The sequence below is a fragment of the Nothobranchius furzeri genome, chromosome 1 (assembly GCF_043380555.1).
Source record: "Nothobranchius furzeri strain GRZ-AD chromosome 1, NfurGRZ-RIMD1, whole genome shotgun sequence".
Lineage (NCBI taxonomy): Eukaryota > Metazoa > Chordata > Actinopteri > Cyprinodontiformes > Nothobranchiidae > Nothobranchius > Nothobranchius furzeri.
The window spans coordinates 30,656,511-30,663,728 of NC_091741.1; the positions used below are offsets into that span (position 1 = coordinate 30,656,511).

General features: G+C 40.2%; 1 protein-coding gene across 1 annotated transcript in view; it reads right to left on the bottom strand.

The window, feature by feature from the left end:
* Window positions 1–5,531: 5,531 nt before the first annotated feature.
* The window catches only part of rab33a (RAB33A, member RAS oncogene family), a 31,931-nt gene continuing 30,244 nt past the window's right edge, over window positions 5,532–7,218 (bottom strand). Inside the window, exon 4 of the mRNA XM_015955167.3 lies at window positions 5,532–7,218. This exon is cut by the window's right edge and continues 6,200 nt beyond it. The gene's annotated coding sequence lies outside the window, so the exon portion shown is untranslated.

Genomic DNA, 7,218 nt, shown 5'->3' on the forward strand with positions numbered 1-7,218 from the left:
AGTAGAAATATCTTAACTTTGACGTCATTTGGATTAATACAAAATTCCTAGTCTTTGTGCTTACGTGCATCAACCAACGTTTAAATTAGCATTTTTAATAAATATACTGCCACAAAGGAAGTTGGCTTGCCATTTTGGGTAAAACTAAAGGATGTTTTAACAGCAAAGATCTTCATACTTTATATTGTACATTACTATTATCATACCCGACGTACTGTGCAACAGTCTGGGGGAATGCACACAAGACAAATTTACAACCAATTAACATTTTACATTTTAATTTTAATGCTGAAAAAGGTCTATTAGATTTATAAATCAAGCAGGATATAGAGCCCACACTCATTAACTCTTTATGAAGTCAGGATTAATGAAATTTCCAGATTTAGTTAGGTTTAAAACAGCTCAAACATTTTCAAAGCAAGACACAACCAATTTACACATAAAATAAACAACTGGAAGAAAGGGAAGGAGGAAGAGCTGTTGCCTTGGTGCAAGAAGGTCCTGGGTTCGATTCCCGGCCTGGGATCTTTCTGCATGGAGTTTGCATGTTCTCCCTGTGCATGCGTGGGTTCTCTCCGGGTTCTCCGGCTTCCTCCCACAGTCCAAAAACATGACTGTTAGGTTGATTGGTCTGTTTAAATTGTCCTTAGGTGTGTGTGTGTGTGTGTGTGTGTGTGTGTGTGTGTGTGTGTGTGTGTGTGTGTGTGTGTGTGTGTGTTACCCTGCGATGGACTGGCTCTCTGTCCAGGGTGTACCCTGCCTGATTGCCCATTGACCGCTGGAGATGGGCACTGACCCTACGTGGACAAAGCGGATTCAGACAATGGATGGATGGATGGATGGATGGATGGAGTGAAAGTTAAACACATTTGAATCCTAATGTTTTGTTGGCTTTTGTAACCAACTCTGCACAGAGGTATTTATTTTATTAATTTTCAGTGTGCAGCCACATGCATTAAAACTGTCTGTTGTCTTTGGCTTAGGCTCCTAAATATCTTTTTCAAGTAGTGAAAACTCAATTTCCTTGGTTTTATTTTTAAATCAAAGTTAAATGAGCTTTACAGTACCTGTTTTAATGCCTAACCAGTCAGTGCAAACTAGATTTTTCCTTTTAAAAATTATTTTGTGCAAAGAATAGCAATGGTAATAATAAAATAATAAAACACTATTTTCTGTGTTGTCCTTGTTCAAATAAAACAAGACGTCACCGGTCCCTCCGACCGCCATAAGCAGGCACGGATGGAGAAGTGTCTCGCTCAAGCAGCCTGGTTTAGAACCTGCAGCAACTCCAGGATGAATTCCTAACCCCCTGAGTCACCACTGCTCATTTAAAATAGAAGAATCTTGGAGTCTCCCAAAGTTTTAACTTCAAAAAGAAAATATACTTATAATTTACTTATACAGAACAAATTAAGTGTGTTATAAATATCCTGTTTTGGAAATTTGGTTACCAAGATAAATTCTAGAGGAGTGATTTAGCTCTTCATAGACCTGCAGCTCGTGCTGAGAACGTTTTATCCCAGCTGTGACTGTCTTTATTTGTGCAGCACAATATTACACCAAACTTGTGCTAAATGATTTTGTAATTGTTTGCTGGATCCTAGCTCCGGTTTTGTCGCTGGCAGCAGCCCGGGTTGAAAATGAATGCAAGTCAAGGGGCTGAAAGAGCCATTTTCTAATCTGCTTTGCCTTACGCCCTGAATCGCCCGTATGTTGTACTTCAATTTAAGTGAGAACTAATGATGTGTGTTTTGACCATGCCAGTCACGCACTTTGAGACTTATCAGCTTGTAAAAATTTGTAATTAACATCAGACGTTGGTACGTTGCGTATATGGCGTCACCACAGTATCTCCGAGAAGATCTAGCTGCAAAAATGGCGGGATTCATGGTGGTTTCCTCATGAAGGAAGGATTCAAGGTTCGTTAAACTCACAACCATTTTCCCTTTGCTTTTCTCCATGTCTGGTTCGATGATGACGGTGATGCGCATTTGTAGTCCTGGACATATTTTCACCCAAAACCTAAAATAAGGGCATTGTTGGCATCAAAATAAATCTTTAAAATGTACAGGCATCATATGTGAAATCCGTGGCACGTAACAAATGGGATTAGAAAATAACGGATTTAGCCCTGTTGACTTGCATTCATTTTTTTGCTCTTCTGGGGTCTGGTCCAGAAGTAGATGGGCATGACTTAGGCTCCCTTTTGTGTGAGCAATGTGGCTTTTCCCACATGCATTCTATGTGAAAATATATGAAGATCTTGATTTTTTTTACCTAAACTGACTGTAGAAAGAACAAACAATTTTGACCTACTTAAAATTTATAGAATGTCTCAATAGATCTGATAGAAAGCTGAAATGACCCAGATCATTACTAGGGATGCACCGATCAGGTTTTTTGCTGCCGATCACCGATACCGATATCAAAGAATGCTGATCACCGATACCGATCACGATCACGTGGATTGGCCAGAAATTTTCTACAACATTATAATGAGTGCTACAAACTACATGATCTGGGAATAAAGGAAATGTAACCTAATCTAAAATGGTCTGTATTAGGGTTGTCACGGTGTGAAAATATAACCTCACGGTTATTGTGACCAAAATTACCACGGTTTTTGGTATTATTGTGGTATTTTTTTTAAACGTGCTACATTTTCACACAATTATATAAACCCTGTATGTCAGGAAATATTGTCCTCAGTTTGTGTCTAAATTTAGCCTAAAATGTGTTATTTTGTAATTATGTTGTTTATTTGTTTACATTTTTTCCCTTTAGTCTTTAAAATACCAATATTTGCCCATAACTTCTTATTTTATGTCTGTTTGATGTCATCATTTAAAAATATTAGATCAGATGATACTCAGTACTCAAGTAGCCTTCTAATCAGATACTTTTTTACCCTTACTTGAGTAACAAACCCTATATCAGGAGAATATTGTCCTCGGTTTGTGTCCTTCCAGTGAGCTTTGCAGATGTGGGAAAATGTCATCAGGCAGTAATCATTGTTAAATTCATAATTATTCTCGGGGAGAGACCAACTCTTATCTGCCCCTGGGAGCCCCATAATGCATAGCGTCATTTCAACATGGCGGTGTCCGCGACACGGTTTATATGCAGGTAGCGGCGCTGCGGCTGCTTTATATAGCGACTCGTTGCGTTCTCCCTCAACCCAAATCCTCGGATCACGCATTTTAGCTAAAACGCTAACGTTAGCTTGCCTTGCGTTGACTGTAGAGTTGTGGGTGATGGTCACGCAGATGTGTCATGAGATTTGAAGCGTTGCTGCCTTTCACAGACACTTTTTCTGCACGTGCTGCAAACAGGGTAGCCGTCTTCTATAAACTGTCCCTCGGCATTCTTCACATATCCAAAACATACCCATACTTCCCACTTTGTCTTCTTTGAGGGATAATAAATGTCCTGAGCGCTGCCGTCTCCTCCTTTGGCCATTATTTCAGCTTTAGCTTCAACAAAGTTTTGGTTGTAAACAACAAAGTGCGCATGTGCCGCCGGCAACTTCAGCAGATGATACGGTGGCTGGTAAGGGTCACGGGGCCTACACCGCAGCCACGGTAAACCCACCGAGATAATATAGTTTTTTTTTAAAACAAGATGGTTATTATTATTATTGTCAACTTTTTTTTACCGGGGTTTACCGCTACACCGGTTACCGTGACAACCCTACCTGATCGGTCTGCTTTGATCTATTTTGAAAACTCCGATCAAAACCAGTAGGGGCGCTATCGGCCGATTGGGATCAAATGCCGATCCATCGGTGCATCCCTAATCATTACCCCAAGATTACTCAAATTATTCTACTGATTCAAATTGCTGCATGCCGTGTGTGTGTGTATTGGAGCATATTACCTCTGTTTGCCTAAATGTGAAACTAGCAGTGTGTGTGGATTCATCTGTTAGTGTGATTTGATTCAGCTAAATGAGGCATTTGGGACTTCCTGTTGCTTTGAAGGTCATCAAAGAAACAAAAGGGACTCTGTGGGTTTTGGAGATAAGATCAATCAAAGCATGACAGTGTTCTGTTCACTGTTGTGATTCAATAAAGCTTATTTAGCTTCACATATTTCATTTGTTTGTTAGAAGAAATGAAAGGGTTCACTCATTGGCCATTTCTCAATACCCAAGTACACTAGTACATTCTTGTGTACTTGTCAGGTATGTTCTTGGCAAGTACAGCAAAAAGTCTGATTACACGAGGATGAGGTAGGCATTCGGAACAGAACGTACTCCGTTAAGTCATGGCAACAAGCGCTGCTTTATGCTATGGTTTAAAAAAAGAGCTGAAATTAAAATAAAAATCTAGTTTGTACCATAAATAACAAAATAACTATAAATATATTTGATTTGTATATCATTTGGTCCATGTTTTATTAAAATTGATAAAATACCAGCATCAGTATTTCTGGTAACTGAAGACAAAAGGTTTCTTTTTTTTTTCAAAACAAAACTATTAAAGGCAACACTGCCTTTATTCTGATTGGGGGTTAGCTAATTAATTAGTGGTATCAGGAAGAGTTGGAAAAAAACACACTGCAAACTTTACAGGTTACACAATTAAATACAATGACAGACAACTGTACATTTATTCATTTAACTTTTACTATTTTTGATATAAAAACACGACAGTTATGAGCTTTCTCCTCTGCAACTTTCCATTTGGTGGATAACGGTTTGCGATGCGGTACATTATGGGATATCTTGCTGGCCCAAAGGGGGGTGAATCACGCATACGGGAAACCCCCACTGGCTGATTCTACTTGCCAACCGGAAGTCGGTAGGCATGAATGTCAACCGACAGATCAGTCCATAATGTCACCTTGGTCCCAGCCGGACCTCTGGGCAGGAGGTCTGAAAAACAGTCGCCTCAGAACGGAAAACTCACGTGTGACCCAAGTGTGAAATCAAATTCCAGTCCCGTACCTGACCGTACTGACTCCAATGTGCAAGCGCTATATTGGGTCTGTAAAAAGGAGGAGGGGGCGACTGATCAAAGATGGCGGCGCCACCACTGGTCAGTGCCAATGGGCCAAGTTTGCAGATGGATGCGCTGATACATCCTCGATGTAATGGGCAGAGCAAGAACACATCCGGGAACTTTGAGAGTGCTGGCCATGATACATACTTCATAATGGAACAGTACTTGGGCCAACGTTGATGACATTTTACTAACAATAGACAAGTTCAGATGAGTATGCGTCTTCAGAAACGGCCATTTACATACAATTAGACTTAAAGGCTCAGCTGAAGTCACCTAAAACCTTTGATGTGCCTTTTGTCTGTACCAGAGTCCAATAAAACACCGTGTAGCACTCTAAACTTCTCATCTTCTCCACATTCATAAACACTCATTTCCTGCATCCACTACTGAACACATCATCTATCTCAAAATCCAATGGCTAGTCAAATGAGAAAACCCAAGGCATGTGTTTGGAGCAGGTAGACGGGAATCTGTTTGGAGAAATCAAACTGGACATCTTAACTGTAAAGGAGGAGATCCACTTGCAGAAGTTTGTCAAACTCAGGTTTATTCTTCAGGTGAAACTTCCATGATAAAACATGTATTCACACTCCTATTTTATGCATGCTAGTGTACTCTAGCCTCTAGTGGTGGGGAGTGGTACTGCAACTCATAAATTACTGAGCCAATATTTCACACAGATGCAGTAGCAGCGAATCAGGAGATGACATGGAGACTCTGGGCTGCAAAACAGCAGGATGAAGATAGAAATAGAACAGCAGAGCAGCATAAACATGAACAATGAAGACAAGATCAAAGGTAGAGAGTAAGAGAACAGATGAGCAGAAGAGATATTGGTTATTTCTGTCTGGAAAGGGATCGGTCTGATGAAAGCAGTTACCAAGTGGAGCGTGGAACACGTAGATGTGCTGCTAAAATCCCACAGAAACACAAAGGTTATCGGGTTAAAATATTTAAAAGGAAGAGGAAACCTGAGTCAGGCAACATTTCTTCAACATTTTACATCTGATGTCCATTTGTGGGGTTGTAACAACAATATTACATAAAGAAGAAAACAACTGATAGAATATAAAAGCTCTTCTCAGTTTGAATAAAATCAGAAAGCTGTGAAGATGAGTCCCACCTGTCCTACTGCTGTTCACACAGATTCTGCAGCTGAAATAAGTTTAATATTACAAAAGACTTTCTGAAGAAATACAGAAAGTTAGAAAAACATGTCAAGAGCATCATTTTAGGAGTAACATAAATACAAATTCAACAAGAGGCAGAGCCGAAAACAGGTTTTATAAAACAGGTTAAGAGGAAACGAAGAGAGAAGAAAAGCTTGCGAGCTGTGGATGCTTGGTTTACAAAGATTGAAAGAATGAGGAATTAGGTTTACAGCGAAAGGCTAAGAAAGTTTACAGTCTCTGGAGTTAAACTCTCTGGACAGGTTAAGATCATCTAGTCCGAGGAATCATCATTTTACAGATTTTAGTCTAAATCAGGATCTAAAATGATGCCAATTTAAGTTGTAAAAACACACAACAGGTTCCACCTGAACCTTCAGTCCATTGATGTTTCTGCTCAGCCCTCTGAAGGCCCCATAACAGAACTTCAGTCAGGTTGATCTGGACTTTGAGAGGACCGTTCCAGATCCTTGGTCTACACCATGTTGTAGATTTGCTGCTGTGTTTGGGCCGGGGTTCTGTTTTATGAACCAGTCTGGTTCAAACTTCAGCTGTCAGCCAGATGGACTCGCACTCCTCCACCATGCTGACAGCTGCTGTCAGCCATTTGTATGTGTATGTGTATGATACAGAGTTTATTTTCTAAACATGGAGCTGTGCATTATGGGTTAACATCTCTACTTTGGTCCCATCTGTCCTTAATAACGATGTTCCAGATGACATGTGGTTTATTCAGGTATATGGTTTGGCATGATAGTTAAAATATGAATGTAATAAAATAAAACAAATTAAAATATAAAATCCCAACAGATAGGCTAGAAAAGTCAACAATAGTGCGTCGATTGTTGCAGTCATAGGCTGCACATAAAAACAGGCATAGTTGCTCACTCTGCGTTGGATCCAGTTGGGTTTTGAGAATGAGGGACCCATCCAATATGGCGGCGATGCTGTTATGCCTTCCTGCGCCCAATGGGGCTTTTACATGTTCATGCCTATAGGGAGCCTAAGTCTACTTCTGCACCACGGGTCCCCGGAAGAACGAAG